The following is a 22,839-nucleotide window of genomic DNA, read 5'->3' on the forward strand; positions in this document are numbered from 1 at the left end:
TCCTGAAGACAACACCATTCTCCTGTGATCTCTGCATGCACAGCAATATGCAAAATCTATTTCATTCAGTGCTTAGATGCATTTCCTACCTTCCTGTCAGACTATTGTGGACTATATGAGAAAATGTAGTTGAAATTGCATCGGTTAAAACAATCTATTCCTTTCCAGCACTGCCACTTTTGCCATCCAATGTCAATAAAGCCATCCTGGGAATTGAAGAAAAAACATTTTACGGTCAAATATTGACTCAGCATCGTCTACAAAACCACAGTATTTCCAGATATCCACTGAATCATTAAAATACCACTTGTTACCAAATGGAGGCAGTGACAGGCAGGTGTGACTATCTATTATTCCACCGATGTGGACAACAATACAAGCCTACGTGTCAAACCTCTAAAACAAGACGATCCTAAAGGAGTCACAATTAATGATAGAGGTTTTTGAAAACAACCGAGCAAATCTAAGGTAGTAACCTAAAAGAGGGTGAGTATAGAATGTTACTTTTAATTTGCAATTAGCTAGCAATCTGCCTGACATCCTCACTAACAATGCAGAGCATGGTTGTGTTCCAGACTGCCTTAATCCATCTGTTTCACAATCAGACAGCCACGCTGTTGTTACACCACACAGATACAGGATTAGTGGGCTTTCTTAGCTATTGGCATTCAAGGACCAAATCTAAAGGCAGAGATGGTATGTAAATACAAATGTATTTAGTCTCTGTGCTTTAATGTGGAAATATTAATGTAATTTAAATTATCCATGGGGCCACGCTGACATTTTCATCTGTGCTAATGTATAACGTCTGTGCTAATGTATGTTTGTTACCTGGCAGCACTACTGAGGGGTCAAATGAACTCCCCCAAACCTTATGTGTGTAGGCTATTTTCAGAGGAAATCTACAGACTCCTTTTAAAGAGGAAATTTGTCAAAATAAAACAGCATCCCATTTAAAGGCTTTTTCTAAGGGTCATTATAGTAATCACTCATACATGTCCAATGAAGGCTCTGAACATGGTGATGTTTTTTTGGACACTAAGTCACCAAAGGTGGGATTTGGCTCAGCCTTTCCAAAAACATTTGAGATTGGTGCCTTGTTCAATTCTCCGTTCTTGCGGTCTGAGCACTCCCACACTATGGGTAACATGTTTCCAAGTGCAAGGTTCTTTGGAGGCCTGCTGTCATGCGGTCTCACAGGTAAAGCTCATTGAAGTTCACTGTCTTGCCCTCAGACACGTAGTAAAGACAAGAATGGGAGACTCCCAATCTTTTTTGTGATTTTTAAAAGAGAAGGGGGCGGAAAAAGATTGATTCAGCACTCTAACAGATCTCGCCATATGCAATGCATGGTGAAGTTGGGTACTCTCCCAGATCAAATCTACAGACACGTTTGGCGAGTGGAGGTAATTTTACCTTGCCATTTCCACAGCTAAGGCACTTGTGTTACATCATACAGGACTTGCTAACCAGAGCATGCTTGGTCTTTGGAGGTCAGGCCTACAATGTGAAGAGTATAGAGCAGGTGTTGCTATTAACAGGCTGCCCGTCTCCATATCTTCCGGCTATGGCGGCACCACAGTCCTCCTGTCCAAGTGCAGCAGGTGCTGTTTTACAGGTCTCCAAAAGAGGACCCTTCCTCTAATGGGATACATGACCAGAATCCCAACAGGGGTGTAAGGCAGCAGAGGTTTCTCTCGCTGCCTCCCGGCGATAAAGAGTTTTCAAACACGGCGCAGGCTTGAGATGTGCGACAAGGCGAGCCACAGGGAGAAGTTGAGGGCTCGTCCCATGTGAGCGTCTTACCAAGTGACAGGTCCTTATTTATCAGGTCAAACCAAGGCAATCTGGGAAGGAGGTGAAATAATGAGAAGGCGGGCTGAAAAAGAGAATGTGTGGTCCTTGCATTTGACAGCCATCGGAAGACTGAATCTACTCTCTTCCTGGCTGAGGAGCAGAAAATAACATCACCCCCCTCTATAATGTAATTATGTTGCCTCCAATAAAGATAGTAATACATTTCTCTCATGAGGGTAAGTTGGCTGCGAGGTTGAATAAATATCCACTCTAATGGAAGATGTTGTGTGTCTTACTCTGATGCAAAGAGTAAATAAACTCACTTTTATACAAACTAAAAAAGGGTTTTGTTGTCGTAAACCTTTCATTGTAATTTTTATTGCTCAAATGTTGTTCAAATATGGCTTTCAACAGTTGATTGTATTGTGAAGGTCTTTGAAAATATTTAATTTAGCCTCTGAGCCTAAATATATTTTTTTATTAGAAAGTATTTTGTTATGCTAAAGCTAACATAGCCTATACAGTATAGTTCAAGCTCACAGCATTGCAGTTATGTGTTGGCAGGAGTGGACCTTTAAATATTGATTGTGCATATACCCCAATAATGCTAATGTTCTATGAGAATATCAGCAATATTACATTCTGAACTGTTCTGTTACAGGTCTCTCCCACTATATCAGTGGTTCCCAAAGTGTTTAAAGTCTCGTACCCTTTCAAACATTCAACCTCCAGCTGCGTATCCCCTCTAGCATCAGGGTCAGTGCACTCTCAAGTGTTGTTTTTGCCATAATTGTAAGCCTGCCACACACACACACTATACAATACATTTATTAAACATAAGAAAATGAGTGTGAGTTTTTGTCACAACCCGGCTCGTGGGAAGTGACAAAGAGCTCTTATAGGACCAGGGCACAAATAATGATATAATAATAATCAATAATTTTGCTCTTTATTTAGCATCTTACATATAAAACCTTATTTGTTCATCAAAATGGTGAATAACTAACCACAGGTTAATGACAAGGGTGTGCTTGAAAGGATGTACATAACTGTGCAATGTTGGATTGGATTGTAGAGAGTCCCTGTCTTAAATAATTTTCCACACACAGTCTGTGCCTGTATTTAATGTTCTTGCTAGTGAGGGCCGAGAATTCACTCTCACATAGGTACGTGGTTGCAAAGGGAATCAGTGTCTTAACAGCGCGATTTGTCAAGGCAGGATACTCTGAGCGCAGCCCTAACCAGAAATCTGGCAGTGGCTTCTGATTAAATTCAATTTTCACAGAACCACTTGTTGCAATTTCGAAGAGGCTCTATTGTTCAGATATCGGAAAGTGGACTGGAGGCAGGGCATGAAAGGGATAACAAATCGAGTTGTTTGTGTCGTCCATTTCGGGTAAGTTTTGCGCACCCAACTCACCCAGGTGCTTTGCTACATCACATTTGACATTGTAAACTTGAGTTAATTTGCACACAAAAAATCATACAATGATGGAAAGACCTGTGTGTTGTCCTTGTTAATGCAGACTGAGAAGAGCTCCAACTTCTTAATTATAGCCTCAATTTTGTCCTGCACATTGAATATAGTTGCAGAGAATCCCTGTAATGCTAGATTCAGTACATTCAGGCGAGAAAAAACATCACCTAGATAGGCCAGTCGTGTGAGAAACTCATCATCATGCAAGTGGGCAAACAATTGAAAATGATGGTCAGTAAAGAAAACTTTAAGCTCGTCTCTCAATTCTAAAAAACGTGTCAATACTTTGCCCCGTGATAACCAGCGCACTTCTGTATGTTGTAAAAGCGTTACATGGTCGTTGCAAAATGCAGAGAATCCACGAGAGTTCAGGAGCCTTGCTTTCACAAAGTTAACCATTTTCACTGTAGTGCCCAAAACATATTTCAAGTTGTCAGGCATTCCCTTGGCAGCAAGAGCCTCTCAGTGGATGCTGCAGTGTACTCAAGTGGTGTCGGGAGCAACTGCTTGCACGCTCGTTACCACTCCACTATGTCTCCCTGTCATGGCTTTTGTGCCATCAGTACAGATACCAACACATCTTGACCACCAAAGTCCATTTGATGTCACAAAGCTCGCCTGTTGTCCTGGTTTCCAGTGGTTTGCAGAAGAGGATGTCTTCCTTAATTGACTCTCCATAAACGTAACGGACATATACCAGGAGCTGTACCAGGCCCGCCACTTCTGTTGACTCATCCAACTGTAACTCATAGAATTCACTGGCTTGTATGCAAAGCAGTATTTTTTCAAAACATCTCCTGCTATGTCAATGATGCATCGTGAAACAGTGTTGTTTGTTGAAGGCATTGTCTGAAAACTTTTTGGGGCCTTTTCCCCAGCATTGTTCTGGCCATATCCATGGCAGCAGGAATAATTCAATCCTCCACAATAGCCTGTCTGAACCACTCGGTAGCTCACCATATAAGATGCTTCTAGCCCATTCTTATTATTGGTATCTGTTGCTTTTATACATGTCTTACTACTCGAAAGTCGTCTTAATTCTCGCTCAAAAAAAGTTCTGTGGCTCTTTTTCAAATTAGCATGTTTCGTTTCTAAATGTCTGCTCAAGAGTGAAGGTTTCATTGAGTTGTGAGATGTATAACACACTGTGGCTGAGGAAAGGCTCTACTCCCAATATAAGTGATCCCCAAATCAATGTAGTTCTCATCACATTTGCACCTCTTTGATGGTCCAACATCCCTGTCTGTTCGGTGCTTCCCGGGTAAGGTGGCAGTAGCTCCTTCGGTTGCATCAAATTCACAACTGTCAGTGTCCATCCTCGCTGGGCTAACAACAAATGTAGAATTACTGATACTAGCAGGTGCAGGTGTAGTACTGCTGGTAGTAGCAGTACTACCAGTAGAGCTGGTATGTGTCTCTATGGACGCGGGCCTTGCTTTAAAAAAACACATTTATCAATTTCTGATCACACGGAATGAGCAGCAGCTACGTTTGGCTGCATATGGACCGTTAGTGGAATCCCAATGAGAGAGTAATGGTTAATGTGATTGGATGTAAATTATTTCACTAGGCTACCTGCATTTGACATGGTTGTTTTTTCGCTGAACATGCGCACCCCAGTTTGGGAATAGCTGCACTAGATGGTGTCACATTTACATTATAATCAGATAGTTAGACATGAAGGCTCTTGTTGAGCCTATACTTGGAGAAAATACTCAGTACTGGCATGAACAATATTCACGATACTAGTCTTACGACCACCTGTAATACCTGTAAAGCATTATACTCATTTAACCTTCACCAAATGTACATTGTACGATTGCTTCAAATTCCGATAGATAAATGCCTGGTTCTTATTTTCCTTACACCATAGGTTCATGTACTTTGACGTGAAGCAGTCAAATTAAACAGAATACTTTTAGGAACTTATAAGGAGGTCATAAATCATTATAAATCCTTATCCTAGAAAGCAAATAGTTTATCTAAAACAGTTGAGGTAACTGTAAACAAACACCCAATGTTTGAAGAATGTACTTATGTCAGCACACAATCTACATGGAACTACTACAACTACTAGGTTGCTAACGTTAGATCAAAGACTTATACCATAAGTTTCCGATTATCTGGTAATCAAAAGAATTGACACAACAATATATGTTTCTAATCCCTTAAAACATTTAGATTTGTTCAGATTTTGACATGGCAGAAAACCAACTTCATGCTTTCCTATACTTTCAAATTCAAGCGATATAATTCATTCATTAGTAGGTATTTAACATTTCAGAGATTACACAGACAAGCTTTAAGTATCTGCTGCGTAATACTCGGACACACTATGTGAATGGCAAATGAACTATGAATGTCTAATGAGACACTTAATGCTATAATGAATATGATATGGATGCAAAGTTCATTTCTTTGAGGTACCATTTTGTAAGAATTGGCTGTTCAAGTATTGTATAATTGTAGGTCCATGTCTTGATATAAATCTGATAACTATTTGGTAGTACTGATAACAAATTAATTATTTCTGCCATACTGTACAGACATGGTAATTCATTTTGTCCAAAACAGCAACCACCTTCTCTCGGTTCATATGCCTGATGAAAATGTTTATCAAAAACTTGATAGAAAAATAAACTCTACAGAGACATGGAATCACAGTAGGCTAACGTTACCAACCATAACCAATACAATTCTTCATCATCTACCTTCCATGTGACATGACAAATATTTTTTTTACCATCCTTCAAAATGAATTATATAATATCATCTTCACACAGCGGATATTCTTACGACAATCGATTTTTACATTGAGACACACATGAATTCTTATTGATTTATGATTTTTGTATGTAATATCAGATTGACTCCTATAGATGTAGGATCTTAATTTGATCACTCATTTGTTGCTGAGAATTTTCCAGCACAGAAAGAAATCAATTTATAAAAGACCTTGAACGCTTGTTATTTCCACTTTGAAATGTCAAACTTTATGTGCCCTAACGTAACATTCTTTTACACAAAGATTAACCACAAGGATTGGCATTTTCCCATTCACTATAATGGGTGATCCTGTTTTAGTTTTCGGCTAACAATGCCTGGAGTACCGCGGTCGGCCTTGAACTTCTGAGGCAACTTCTGTGGCTTCAATGAGAGTTGTTCTCCCCTGGTTGTAACCAAACTTCAATGACTACAACAATTCAATGGAGGAGAGGTAGGCTAATGTTCCACTGAATAAAACTATTGATTGACCTTGAACACATTGCCAAATTATCAAAGCTTTTTTTTCCACTGCTAGCATTGATCAATGGGAACCATGTCGATTAAGGATCAGAGACACTTATTGGATTTGGAATTGCCAACCAACTGAAAACAGAAAATGGAGAGTCAAATCCTCAGCTCATTCTCACTCGCACTGGAAGCAGTGCCACAATCCAATCCTCTGCCTTCCTCTCACACCCACTCCATCTCACCAACAGATCCATAACAGATGGGGGAAGTGAAGCCTTTTGGTGTAGATGGAGTATTATTGGTTAAATCTCATAACCCTCTCTGCCCAACACCAGTTTATTGAATCCATTGATATCTTCTTATCAACAAAAGACAGAGGATTCCTCACCTGAATTTGTTTTCCCCTTCCTCTTTCATTCATTCCTCAGTATCTTGCAGTGAATGCAGGGCCCTTCCTGGCTATACTAATGTAGAGAGTCGCCGTCAGTCTACCACTGAAAGAGGGTTACAAAATAATGTTTAATTTGCTGACAAGTAAGTAATAAGACACACATTATCTAAAGAACAGTTACATCTCCCAGAGGGTGGAAAGATAATTTGATACCACAATGAGTGGTATTCTCAATTGCAATATGATCACTATGGAGAGAGGAAGCTCTGGACAAATTAAACCATATTGTCAAAAAGTTCTGATATTAATTATTTCTGAAATTAGGCATATTCTGCTCTATCCTCAGGGGTGAGTAAAATTCTTTAATTCAAGCTCTTCAATGCAACCAGGATGATAGTATTTTCAGACTGGCAAAATATTAACTCTTCTCTCAAAGGTCTGGCTATACAGATTAATTTGGGCTGATGGGACAGCCCCATCCAGTCTAGACGTACACACAGCCACATCTTCATTTATATGCTATTCATCCTGGAAACCTGTACAAGCATCCTTAGTAATTGTCTCCTGATGTGTGGTGTGTGCCAAATACTGATAAAGATTTTTCCATCCGCACATGCTCGACATACTGATGGGCAGACATAACTATATAGTGGAAGGCCAGCTAATACAAATGGGCACATGATTGATTGGTCTCCATGGGGTCTATTGTGCAAATGTAATCTATTGTGCACATAACTTTTAACATCTCTCAGTGGCAGGGAGTTTAAACAACCTTTTCATTATTGAGCAGCGTTATGCATGACACATGGGTGTGCCTCAACTGTACTCCTCAAATACTTTTCACAATATGCTGTTTCAGTTTTCTACTTCGTCCTGAGAGAGATTGAGGATGACCATACGCCTTGCTACATTTAAATTTACTTCACAGAGCCAAGGAATGATACCTGCCCCTAATTCCATATACATTTAAGTTTGGGGTTTTAGGCTGGGTTTCTGTACAGCACTTTAAGATATCAGCTGATGTACGAAGGGCTATATAAATACATTTGATTTGATTTGATTTGATTTAAGCACTCTATGATGGCACACTCGATGATAATCTGAAATCAAAAGGATACTGGCAGATACTTCCATTGTCATTGCAGAATAAATTCCTCACCTTTTTTGACTGTGATTGTTTCCTATGCTACTCGCGAAATACCCTATAGGCCTACAACAAGTTAGGATTGGCTACCATTTGTTTCCCCTTTCTCAAATTTAATTGCACCCACTTCACAGTATTAAATAGATAAGCTATTTTAAGTATTTTGTTCTATGCGATTCGATCCGAAGCTCAGTTTAACGGTAGAACAGACTGTTCACCTTGTCCAATGACGTTTGTAGGCTAAGCCTAAATACTTTAATGTCAAATTCTTCAAGCCAACAACATTTAATTCATAAACATAATATATATACTGAATGCACAAAACATTAGGAACACTTAAATACTATTTCAGAAATACACAAAACTCCTTAGCCTGTTGCGAAATTGCGTGACTTCCTTGAAATTAAACTTCAAAATGAATGACAGATTTCTTGATATCTTGATTTATTCTGACGATGTAGTGGTGACTGTTGTTGCTAGGTAACATGATAAGATTCATGGGAAGAAGTTGCACCGAGTCGGCACAGGATGCCCACTCAATAAAGAGACATCTGAAGGGTGCAATGGAACCCTCGATGTCTTGACAACTAGCGATTGAGATTGACTCGATTGATTCGTGAACATGCATATTGAGTGATCGAGTGCTCAAAGTGTTCGGTTTGAGATTCGGCCATGGTCGATTTTCTGAGCCACTTTTTTATTTAATTTATTTATTTCACCTTTATTGAACCAGGTAGGCTAGTTGAGAACAAGTTCTCATTTGCAACTGCGACCTGGCCAAGATAAAGCAAAGCAGTTCGACACATACAACAACACAGAGTTACACTTGGAATAAACAAACATACAATCAATAATACAGTAGAAATGTCTATATACAGTATGTGCAAATGAGGTAGGATAAGGGTGGTTAGGCAATAAATAGGCCATGGTGGTGAAGTAATTACAATATAGCAATTAAACACTGGAATGGTAGATTGTGCAGAAGATGAATGTGCAAGAAGAGATACCGGGGTGCAAAGTAGCAAGAAAAAATAAATAAATACAGTATGGGGATGAGGTAGATTGGATGGGCTATTTACAGATAGGCTAAGTACAGGTGCAGTGATCTGTAAACTGCTCTGACAGCTGGTGCTTAAAGCTAGTGAGGGAGATGTGAGTCTCCAGCTTCAGAGAGTTTTGCAATTTGTTCCAGTCATGGGCAGCAGAGAACTGGAAGGAAAGACGACCAATGGAGGAATTGGCTTTGGGGGTGACCAGTGAGATATACCTGCTGGAGTGTGTGCTACGGGTGGGTGCTGCTATGGTGACCAGTGAGCTGAGATAAGGCAGGGCTTTACCTAGCAGAGACTTGTAGTTGACCTGGAGCCAAGGCTATGGCATGAGAGCAACCAAGGCTATGGCATGATAGCGACCAAGGCTAAGTCTGTGAATGTGTTTCTATAGTAACATTTAGTTATGGACACATTCTTGGTCAGGGATGTCTTAAATATCAGATAGGTCTACATCCATATCAGTGACATTTATAAAACATACAGTACCTTGAAACTTTCTCCACCAATAATGCTGTATTCTGTTTTGCTTTCAGCTCTGAATGAACCAATTAGACATTCCTACTTCACTGTCAGAAATGCTTTGAGCCAGCATCTTGTGTCTCGCTCTATTTGAAGCAGCTTTTGAATGGAATGCAATAATGGCATAGCTCTGGCCTCATGTACTCCATAGTCATTGATTCAAACATAAAAATTCTCAGAAGCAAGTATGAAAATAGCAACAACAACAAAAACAGAAATCATTAAACACCTATTCAAATGTGCTACAAAGCCCAGACATTGGATTCAAATTATTTTCCTCTGTAATTAACCATCCATATCAGACAAAGAACTCCGACTTTGTGCTATATCTGCATGTGGCGCCAGCGGTACGCTCAGAACAACGCTCAGAACAATTTGTTGGCCTGGAAAAGGGAAAGAAGAACAGTATCTACCTTATGGACCCAGTCCATCTTGAGTACACGCTGTGCATTAATGCGATACTGATTGCGCTCGCATCTCATCCAGAATGCATTACAATGTCACGTTTCCGTAGTCTATGCATTTCAATTAGCTTTTTGTCGGGGCACTAGCTTGGGCCAGATGAAGACAGCATTGGTTTCGGTGGATATTACTCCATATTGAAGGATGACACAGCTGTAGCCCATCGGTCTTACATTAATAGGAGCTGTCAGTTCAGCCTCTCATGAACTCCCATGAGCTCCCATAACCACTAGGCTTCCCCGTGGTTAGAGCGTTGGGCCAGTAACCCAAAGGTTGCTGAAGCGAATCCCTGAGCTGACAAGGTAAAATATGTCGTTCTGCCCCTGAACAAGGCAGTTAACCCACTGTTCCCCAGTAGACTGTTATTGTAAATAAGTATTTGTTCTTAACTGACTTGCCTAGTTAAATTTTAAAAATAAACTCTGGTTTTGAATTCAAGAGTACGCTACACTTTGAAACGGTGTGATATGTGAATTCTTCCACACAGCCATTACACAGTAGTGTAAAGCATAGCACAGAGAATTTTTCACCAACCTTTACTTGGCAATACTTCCTCAATTCCCGACTAGGAAGACAACACGTCTTCTAAACCTCCATGTCTAGTTGCAAGGTATTCTCATTGACCGAAACAATCAATGAGAGAAGATTTGAAATACACCATATGGCAGCGTACAGAATGTTGGATTACTTCATGGAGCAAAATATCTATTTAATTTAATAATGGAGCATTTGCAATTACACAAGTCTTTATAATTAAGTGTTTGAATGGTTATGAGGTGGGTTGGATGTTTAATTGGAAATGAAGAATGCATTTGAGATTGAAAACGGAGGTCTGAGATCCTTAGTTTGCATTTCATATTCCAATGAATGATATGCATCATTAAATTTGAATTAGAATTAGAATTAGAATTATTGTGGGAAATTGGTGATAGATTAGGCCCGTGCTTTTTCTTTATATATTTCAGTACAGTTTGGTGTCACTATTCCTATGTCAAAGCCAAAGGCACCCGCCTCAACCCACAAAGTTCACTGTATGATGCACATTATAGTATACTCTTGTGTGTCCCATATTCCAAGCATGAGTTGACTACATCAGGCCTGTGACTACAAACTTGTTTACAGTTCATTTTGGTTGTTTCAGATTATTTTGTGCCCAATAAAAATGAATAGCAAATAATATATTGTGTAATTCAGTCACTTTTTCATTCACTTTTATTGTAAAAAAAAAATAGAATATGTTTCTAAACACTTCTACCATGGTTACGGACAATCCTGAAAGAATCGTCAATAATGATGATTGAGAAAGTTACAGAAAGTCCAACATCATACCCCAAGACATGCTAGCCTCCCCTGCTATTAATTAATGGTGAGAGGTTAGCATGTCCATCAAAGTTGCCCATCACTGGTTTAGAGGGTATATTGCATTTGTTAACTTCAAGCAGGAGAGGGGCAGGCATGATATTTTATTTTTGAGTGGAGATTGACTAATTTCACTTTAACCTTTCATGCTTACCAATTTAAAAAAATATATATTGCTGGTTATTATTACAGTAAAATTACTGTATTTTAAGTTAAAATATTTTATTACGTTTCAAACTATAGGGTATATAGAGCAGCAGTAATAACAACCTGACATAGTGGAAGTGAGAAAAATACTAGGAAAATACTCAGTAGCAGAGAAGGGTACAAAATGGTTGTTTAATTGAATATATCCACATTAACAGTCACATTGATATTTAGTAGAGTATGAATGGCCATTGCCCTAAGATTGATTGGAATATACCAGAGTAAGTGCCCATCTGCGAGGGTTCCCTTAGCCTTGTCAATTTTCCGATTTGTAAGTATTTGTCTGTATCCTTTTCTCAAAAGGTACAAATTAATGGAGCATGTTGCAGTTTAAAGGCAAGTTTGCTGCAATTCTGGGCTAAATGAGTGACTGTCAGTGACTAACTGATTCCTTTACCGCAAAATAATCCCTGTTCTATATGTGCAATTTATGGTATTTTGGTTGCTATAACATTTAGTTTGAAGTCTTGTACCTCAGTTGGTAGAGCATGGTGCTTGTAAAGCCAGGGTAGTGCGTTCAATTCCGGCGACCACCCATACATAAAATGTACGCAAGCATGACTGTAAAATCAATGATATTAAATGGCATATACACTGAACGGGTATGTTCGTAGGTGCCAGGTGTCTTGAGTTGCAAAACTGCTGGGTTTTTCACACTCAACACTTTCCTGCGTGTATCAAGAATTGTCCACCAACAACTTGACACAACTGTGGGAAGCATTGAAGTCAACATGACCCAGCATCCCTGTTGAACGCTTTCAACACCTTGTAGAGTCCATGCCCCAATGAATTGAGGGTTGAGGGTGGTCTGAGGGCAAAAGGGGGTGCAACTCAATATTAGGAAGGTGCATTCGGAAAGTAATCAGAACCCTTGACTTTTTCTACATTGTTACATTACAGCCTTATTCTAAAATGTATTAAATTGTTTTTTTCCCCTCATCAATCTACACAATATACATAATGACAAATAAAAAACTGTTTATTAGAAATTTTAGCAAATGTATTAAAAATAAAAACGGAAATATCACATTTACATAACCATTCAGACCCTTTATTTAGTACTATGTTGAAACACCTTTGGCAGCGATTACAGCCTTGAGTCTTCTTGGGTATGACGCCACAAGCTTGACACATCTGTATTTGGGGAGTTTCTCCCATTCATCTCTGCAGATCCTCTCAAGCTCTGGCAGGTTGGATGGGGAGCGTTGCTGCACAGCTATTTTCAGGTCTCTCCATAATGTTTGATCAGGTTCAGCTCTTGCTAGGCCACTCAATGACATTCAGAGACTTGTCCCGAAGCCACTCCTGCTTTGTCCTGGGTGTGTGCTTAGGGTCCTTGTCCTGTTGGAAGGTGAACCGTCGCCTCAGTCTGAGTTCCTGAGCACTCTGGTGCAGGTTTTCATCAAGGATCTCCCTGTACTTTTCTCCGTCCATCTTTCCCTCGATCCTAACTAGACTCACAGTCCCTGTCGCTGACAAACATCCCCACAGCATGTTGCTGCCACCACCATGCTTCACCGTAGGGTTGGTGCCAGGTTTCCTCCAGATGTGATGCTTGGCATTCAGGCCAAAGAGTTCAGCCTTGGTTTCATCAGACCAGAGAATCTTGTTTCTTGTGATCTGAGTCTTTAGGTGCCTTTTGGCAAACTCCAAGGAGGTAGTCATGTGCCTTTTACTGAAGAGTTGCTTTCATCTGGCCACTCTACCACAAAGGCCTGATTGGTGGAGTGCTGCAGAGAAGGTTGTCCTTCTGACCAAGTCCCTTCTCCCCCAATTGCTCAGATTGTCCGGGCAGCCAGCTCTAGGAAGTGTCTTTGTGGCTCCAATCATTTTCATTTAAGAATGATGGAGGCCACTGTGTTCTTGGGGGTCTTCAATGCTGCAGACATTTTTGTTGTTGTACTGTTCTCCTTTCTCAGAGCTCTACCTACAATTCCTTTGACCACATTGCTTGGTTTCTGCTCTGACATGCACTGTCAATTGTGGGACTTTGTATAGACAGGTGTGTGCTTTTCCAAATCATGTCCAATCAATTGAAACTGTTATTTGTATTTATTTTCCCTTTATGATGTGGAGGTCCTGGGTTGGCATGGTTATACGCTGTCTGCGTATAGAGTTAAAATTAATCACTTACCTTTGATGATCTTCATCTGATGGCAATCCCAGGTCTCCATGTTAGACAACAAATGTTCGTTTTGTTTGATAAAGTCCATCATTTATGTCCAAATACCTCCTTGTTCACACGTCTAGTCCAGTAATCAAATGCACAAGGTGTGACCACAAAGTCTAGACGAAAAGTAAAAAAAGTTATATTACAGTTTGTAGAAATATGTCAAACGATGAATAGAATCAATCTTTAGGATGTTTTTATCATAAATCTTCAATAATATTCCAACCAGACAATTCCTTTGTCTTTAGAAATGAAAAGGAATGGAGCTTGCGCTTACGGCCGCGCGCGTGACTAAACTAATGGCTTTCAGCCAGACCCCTGATTCAAACAGCTCTTATTCGCTCCCCATTCACAGTAGAAGCCTGAAACAAAGTTCTAAAGACTGTTGACATGTGTTGGAAGCCGTAGGAAGTGCAGTCAGCTTGGCATGGTAATCTTTAAGCTGTGAACTGTCACACCAAAGTCAACATTCTAAGGGCACAGGGGGGAAAGGAGACCACGGTCCATGCCAAGTCCATTTGATTCATCCAGGACCTGTCTGTTAGGTTGAGAAAAAACCTGCAAGCAATTTATTCCAATCAGAAAGTCATTAGAGGAAAAAGGAATCAACTCCGATTCCCAGCAGTACTGTGGGTATGGAAGGGAACACAAAGAATGGAGTTCACAGGCGCCGATGAAGCCCTGAACTGGCTGCAGAAAACCTTTACAGTTGAAAGAGAGCTCAGTGCCCTGAGAAGAGGCACAAGCGGAGAAAACAGATAAGCAAACGTGGTTACATACAGTGATGCCCAAAACCATCTTATAGTAAGTTTAGACAACATTCATTTTCCCTCCCACCGAAACAATCTATTCTCTATTGTCCCCAAGTAATTGTTCCCCTCTAGGAAGTAATAATATAATTATCGGATGGCAATGATATACATGGACACTGACAATACCATAGAAAATAAGAAATATAGTACACACAGTGCCTTCGGAAAGTATTCAGACCCCTTGACTTTCTCCACATTTGGTTATGTTACAGCCTTATCCTAAAATGTATTAAATAAAACAAATTCCTCAGCAATCTACACACAATACCCCATAATGACAAAGCAAAAACAGGTTTTTAGAAATAGTTGCAAATGTATAAATCAACAAAACATAAATACCACATTTACATAAATACCATATTTCCATTGATTATCCTTGAGATGTTTCTACAACTTGATTGACGTCCACCTGTGATAAATGTAATTGAAGGAAAGGACAGGTGTGTGACTTGTCTATATAAGCTCCCACAGTTGAGAGTACATGTCAGAGCAAAAACCAAACAAGGATGAAGGAATTGTCTGTAGAGTTCCAAGACAGGATTATGTCACTGATGGTCACTGACAGAGCTCTAGAGTTCATCTATGGAGAGAACATTCCAGAAGGACAACCATCTCTGCAGCACTCCACCAATCGGGCCTTTATGGTAGAATGGTCAGACGGAAGCCACTCCTCAGTAGAAGGCCATGACAGCCCGCTCTGTTCTGATGAAACCAGGATTTAAATTTTAGGCCTGAATGCCAAGCGTCATGCCTGGAGCAAACCTGGCACCATCCCTACGGTGAAGCATGGTGGTGGCAGCATCATGCTGTGGGGATCTTTTTCAGTGGCAGGTAGTCAGAGTTGTCAGGTTTGAGTAAGGATTGAGGCAAAAATTAACAGAGCAAAGTACAGAGAGATCCTTGATGAAAACCCGCTCCAGAGAGCTCAGGACCTCAGACTGAGGCGAAGGTTCACCTTCCAACAGGACAACGACACTAAGCACACAGCCAAGACAACGCAGGAGTGGCTTCGGGAGAAGTCTCTGAATGTTCTTGAGTGGCCCAGACAGAGCCCGGACTTGAAGCCGATCGAACATCTCCCTAGAGACCTGAAAATACCTGTGCAGCAACGTCCCCATCCAACCTGACATAGCTTGAGAGGATCTGCAGAGAAGAATAGGAGAAACTCCTATTGTGCCAAGCATGTAGCATCATATCTAAGACCCGATGCTGTATTCACTGCCAAAGGTGCTTCAACAAAGTACTGAGTAAAGGGTCTGAATTATTTTTAATACATTTTCAAAAATGTCTAAAAACTTGTTTTGCTTTGTCATTATGGGGTATTGTGTGTAAATTGATGAGGGAAATATTTTAGAATAAGGCTGTAATGTAGAAAATGTCAAGGGGTCTGAATACTTTCTGAAGGGATTGTCAGTCAATAACTGTTGTGTGTGTGTGTGTGTGTGTGTGTGTGTGTGTGTGTGTGTGTGTGTGTGTGTGTGTGTGTGTGTGTGTGTGTGTGTGTGTGTGTGTGTGTGTGTGTGTGTGTGTGTGTGTGTGTGTGTGATGGGGCAGGAACATCACTGCCGGCCAAGCCCTCCTCTAGCCCGGACGACGCTGGGCCAATTGTGGGCTGCCCCATGGGTCTCCCGGTCCCGGCCGGCTGCGACAGAGCCTGGACTCGAACCCAGAATCTCTAGTGCCACTGCGATGCAGTGCCTTAGACCACTGCACCACTCGGGAGGCCCTTTTTTATTTTTTTATGACTTCTAAATCTGTTATAAAATGAAAAAGAGTTCTGGACAGATAGGAAAGGATGCCACATTATTATTATTCCTCGTTTGTCATAACTAGGATTTAACGGTCATTATTGGTGAGAATGGAGAGGGATTATATCCGGGGGATTGGGATGGGGTGACTGGGAGGGCATCAGATGCTTTTATGAGGTGTGCGGGGCCTCCACTCATCCCATTTCAGTCCCTCAGCGGACCCACTCAGTGGACTCCCCCAAGTAGACCCTCACCAGCCATTATACTTCAACTTAACTTATAAGGTAATACAAACCAACCACAGTACATAAGTGGCAGTCTTTCTTCAAATGTATGTACAATGTACAATACCAGTCAAAGTTTGGACACAGCGACTCATTCCAGGGTTTTTATTTATTTTTACTATTTTATACATCATAAAATAATAGTGAAGACATCAAGACTATTCTCTCAACCAGTTTCACCTTCCCACAGGCTGAGCACTTGTTGGCTGCTTTTCCTTCACTCTGTGGTCCAACTCATCCCAAACCATCTCAGTTGGGTTGAGGTCGTGTGATTGTGGAGGCCAGGTCATCTGATGCAGCACTCCATCCCACTCCTTCATGGTGAAATAGCCCTTACACAGCCTGGAGGTGTGTTGGGTCATTGTCCTGTTGAAAAACAAATGATAGTCCCACTAAGCGCAAACCAGGTGGGATGGCGTGTCGCTGTACAATGCTGTTGTACCAATGCTGGTTAAGTGTGCCTTGAATTCTGAAGCTGGTTGATAGAATGCCAAGAGTGTGCAAAGCTGTCATCAAGGCAAAAGGTGTCTACTTCGAAGAATATCAAATATAACATATTTTGTTTGTTTTAACACTTTCTACATTACTATATGATACAATGTGTTATGTCATAGATTTGATGTCTTCACTATTATTCTACAATGTAGAAAATAGTAAAAATAAAGAAAAAACCCTGGAATGAGTAGGTGTGCCCAAACTTTTGGCTGGTACTGTATTTATGCCTTAATGTCTTAATGCCTTATGTCTTAGCTTTCATTTGACACCAAATTGGATTGGTTGATAAGAGGGCTGTTCACCACAATCCCCGGGTAATGCCTGTTAGCAGTTCCATTTGGATTATTAATGCACATCCACTGTCCCACAGCCCAGCCAGACAATTTTCCCTGGAAAAAAACATCTAGACATTTTTTCTAGCCTAGCATTTAATTTGCAACATTTGAGGTTTGTCTAAACCTTGCTGGCTGCCTCTCCAAAGTGTGCAACAATGTAAATTGTTGTTGTTGTTGTTGTGATTTCCGCTGTGCCATATAAAATGAACTTGTCCAGTATTAGGATCATTATAACGGATATATCCAAATAAATGGTAAAACAAACGAAAGGCACATACAGTCGTCTGCTGTCATCCCCGGTTTCTCATGCTTTATTGCTTAAATAACACCACTGATGTAATATACATTTTTTTGAGGAGAGTGAAGGTCATGGACTGGTGCATGAGTCATTCTTGAATGAATACGGGTTTGGAGACGAATCCAGGCTGATAGTACTATAATTGAATGTGGCTCTCAGTAGTACTACTCTCTAAACCTGCTCTTTGAGGTAGACACATCATATATGAAGATACCACACTTCTGTGACTACAAACAATGTTAACCCCGAGACATCTTATACAGTACCTGACACTGCAGGACATTGGACAGAGAGAGAGAGAGAGTATGTCAGCATTTCATCAGGCAGCCATGCTAAATAGGATCGAGTTCAGTTAGTGGCAAAGCACACTGTCTGTTGACATCATGACAGCTAGGGAGCAAGGAGCTGTGTTAGCAATTGGCTAAAATAAAGAATTATCACTTAGAGGTTTTCCCTGAAAGCGATAAAGGTCAAAGACAACCTTCACTCTCCATGAGAAAAGCTACTATAGTTACAGGGTTGAGTAGGTTACTTTCTAAATGTAATCCGTTACTGTTACTAGTTACCTGCCCATATTTTTTTATCAGTAATGGAATTTATGGATTACCTAATCTCAGTAACGTAATCTGATTACTTGCAGTTACTTTTGGTTGACCTTCCCATTAAGAGGCATTAGAGAAGACAAAAATGATAATCACTGACTTGTGGTCAGAATCAATCAGGTGGAACAAACTTTAAATTGTACCTTTTTTCAATGCTGAATTGAATGACTTTCAGAAAACATTGTCATTGTGTATCCTTTTTTAATTTAGATGTGATCCAAGAAGTAATCATCTAGTTTTTCAAAAGTATCTGAAATCTGACTGCGATATTTTCGCTGTTAATGTAGTTAATTACAGTTAGCTTTCTATAATCAGATTACATGGAACTGATTAATCAGTTATTCCCCATCCATGTATACCTGACCAATTGTATTAACCCTGTGTTTTGATGGGTTCATGGTACCCCACAAACACTGTTCCCTGGAAATGTCATAGGAATTGCTGATGAGTTTTGTCTATTCAGGAAATGTAATCATATCTTAATGAATCTATTATTTACTAACTGAATACTGTACAATGATCAAGCTCCGCTCTCCAGACATCTCTTTGGACTTTCATGTTTGATTAAGCTCTTAAACAAAGGCATTTGTGAATTCATTGAACCTCACTAAACGGGTATGAAGCATCTCTCACTAAACAGGTTTGACTCATCTCTCAGCAACTTCAAATCTGTCATTCACCTCTATTTTCCAAAGTGTACAGTAGTACTCCAACATGCCTCTAGTCTTCTATTGCCACATCTGGTATACACTCCTGGGGTAGCATGCCTCAATCGAGAGACTTTTCTAAATACCTCCTAATGTGTGTCTGAGACATCTGTCAGGAGCACGTGATAGGACTGTGGAGAGGAATCCCACAGCAGAGTATCATACTGTACCGAAATACGTCAGAGAAACCTGACTCTATCCATGGATGGATTACCCAGTTATAGTCATCAGTGTTTTTCTTATTCCATCAGCCCTCTGCATCCCCTTACCATTATGCCACGTTGTACTGTATTCCGCCTCCTGTACATTGTTAGGCAGAGATGGAGAATGTTGGAAACAGGAACATTTTATAAATGGATGCTGTGTGTGCAAATGGCCAGTGGGGAGCAGTGTTCCCTCTGCACTGAAGTGAACATATTGTTTTTCCTTTAATAATGAGGATCCTTTCACAGCGTTTCCATGTACAACCATCACTTTCAGAGATGTCTTGTCTATTCCTTCAACAGTTTCATTGACTGACTCAGACACACCCATCCATATCCAAAATAATTGGATTTGAAGAATAGTCACTGTAATCCATTCACTCATGTAGTGTTCATATGTCCTTCCTGATTCTTAAGACAGTTTAATGCACAGACGTGTCAGCTACTTATTCTACTAAGCAAGGAACTGCCAATTGACAGTACGTTGAAGGTGATGGACTCCCTGGCAGTGCACTTTAACCTTTCAATTTAACATGAACTTGATCCATCAGCGAGACAGTCTGGTCTGGGATCAGTAATCATTCAATTGGATTAGGCTGCCACAATTCCTAATCTAACTTGATTCCAACCCAGAGAGCAATATTACTCACGGTGACGGCATTGCAAAGTGAGCTCACTAAAACAACTATGTGAACATTATAGCAGATCTGATGACTGCTCTAAGGGATATTGTACATCCTTGCTAACTTGAGCGAAAACCCCCAGTGCATCTATTTTGTTCCACACAGTGGAGATTCTCTGCTTTGATGTACCCAATCCTTAGATCTACAATATGGCGCTAGGTCTATATAAAACATCCCCCATCTGAGGCTACAAATCGGTGTGCTTCCTCCAACACAGGACACACAACACGTTTTATTACACAAGGAATTTGTTTAAATGAAACAAACGAGGGCTGTAATCTACTAGATCAGCATTAGGATTAAATAACTCTGCAGGCTTTTGAAGCTTCAGAGCTTTGATTTACATTGGGGGGAAAAACTGTTTTACTTAAGGGCAGAAATCCCACAAGGTATAAATCAATATCTTCATTGTGGAATAATAGTGAAGATATCAAAACTATGAAATAACACATATGGAATCATGTAGTAACCAAAAAAGTGTTAAACAAACCAAAATATATTTTATATTTGAGATTCTTCAAAGTAGCCACCATTTGCCTTGATGACAGCTTTGCACATTCTTGGCATTCTCTCAACAAGCTTCACCTGGAATGCTTTTCCAACAGTCTTGAAGGAGTTCCCACACATGCTGAGCACTTGTTGGCTGCTTTTCCTTCAATCTGTGGTCCAACTCATCCCAAACCATCTCAATTGGGTTGAGGTCGGGTGATTGTGGAGGCCAGGTCATCTGATGCAGCACTCCATTACTCTCCTTCTTGGTCAAATAGCCCTTACACATTGGGTCATTGTCCTGTTGAAAAACAAATTATAGTCCCACTAAGTATAAACCAGATGGTTGTATAGTGACACTATAACTCTCACATGTCTGTCATGGGCGGATTTCAAAATGTATCGTAACGCAAAAACTGCCGTAGCTAAAGCGACTTACTTCAAAGTTTTATTCCATTTACATTTACATTTAAGTCATTTAGCAGACGCTCTTATCCAGAGCGACTTACAAATTGGTGCATTCACCTTATGACATCCGGTGGAACAGCCACTTTACAATAGTGCATCTAAATCTTTTAAGGGGGGGGGGGTGAGAAGGATTACTTTATCCTATCCTAGGTATTCCTTAAAGAGGTGGGGTTTCAGGTGTCTCCGGAAGGTGGTGATTGACTCCGCTGTCCTGGCGTCGTGAGGGAGTTTGTTCCACCATTGCGGGGCCAGAGCAGCGAACAGTTTTGACTGGGCTGAGCGGGAACTGTACTTCCTCAGTGGTAGGGAGGCGAGCAGGCCAGAGGTGGATGAACGCAGTGCCCTTGTTTGGGTGTAGGGCCTGATCAGAGCCTGGAGGTACTGAGGTGCCGTTCCCCTCACAGCTCCGTAGGCAAGCACCATGATCTTGTAGCGGATGCGAGCTTCAACTGGAAGCCAGTGGAGAGAGCGGAGGAGCGGGGTCTCTGGGAGGTATGTTATTACTTTACAATTACTGCTTGCATAATATGCGTGCATATCATATGCTCCTGGTTCAGAGGTGTGCTACAAAACAAGGAAACATTTAAATATAATTAATCTGATGTATGAGGTGTCTTTGTACAGCCCAATTGCATTATCATTTGGCTGTAAGAAAAGTTAGGAAAGTTGTGACCTATCTCATTTTCATAATATTTCTTGATAGCTGTGGTCAAGCTAGGCAAAGTCCACTGAATGATATAGAGCTCTCCAAACAAATCACATTTTTCAATTTAGAGCGGAGGAACCACTTTGCTAACACCTTTAAGTGATCATCTTTCATCTGCTCATAATTTCCTTCCACCTATGGCCGCTAACGGTGTAATAATCCCATTACATGGCCCATATTACTTTACTGACTATATGCCTTTTAGAGCCCCTTAAAATGGGTCTGTCTAAATGTATTATTGGTGGAAAGTGAGAAGTTTCATAATCTAGAAAATATACACAGATTCTCATCATGCCACAGAAAGGCAGAAAAAGACCTGATACAGCATGAAATAAATTACATTTAGCAAAGTGGTTTGGGTACCTCGGTTCTCGATTGGACATGGAGCTTGGCGCAGAAATCTATTTACGTGAGAATAATCTTGCACTCCCAATTTCATATTTATGTATATTACTGTGGGGCACATTGTGTTCAGTGAATGGGAGGTCCTCATATATTGTAACCTTATTGACAGAGTGAAAAGAAGGAAGCTTGTACAAAATACAAATATTCCAAAACATGCATTATGTTTGCATCAATGCATGAAAGTAATACTGCAAAAAATGTGGCAAAGAAATTAACTTTTTGTCCTGAATACAAAGTGTTATGTTTCCAATACAACACATTACTCTCATACCACTCTTCATATTTTCAAGCATAGTGGTGACTGCATCATGTTATGGATATGCTTGTAATCGTTAAGAACTGGAGAGTTTTTCAGGATAAAAAAAGAAATGGAATGGAGCTAAGCACAGCTAAGCACACCTGGTTCAGTCTGCCTTCCACCAGACAATGGGAGATAAATTCACCTTTCAGCAGGACAATAACCTAAAACACAAGGCCACATCTACACTGGAGTTGCTTACCAAGAAGACAGTGAATGTTCCTGAGTGGCCAAGTTACAGTTTTGACTTAAATGGACTTGAAAATCTACAGCAAGAGCTAAGAATGGTTGTCTAGCAATGATCAACAACCAATTTGACAGAGCTTGATGAATTTTGAAAAGAATAATGGGCAAATGCTGCACAATCCTCAAAGACTCACAGCTGTAATCGCTGCCAAAGTTGCTTCTACATCACCATGATCAAAGAGATATTTAATTTCTTTAATGACCCTTCTACTTAAAGGTGAGCGAAAACATACAGTGCAGATGAGAAA

This window comes from Oncorhynchus keta, chromosome 12 (assembly GCF_023373465.1).
Source record: "Oncorhynchus keta strain PuntledgeMale-10-30-2019 chromosome 12, Oket_V2, whole genome shotgun sequence".
In the NCBI taxonomy this organism is placed as follows: domain Eukaryota; kingdom Metazoa; phylum Chordata; class Actinopteri; order Salmoniformes; family Salmonidae; genus Oncorhynchus; species Oncorhynchus keta.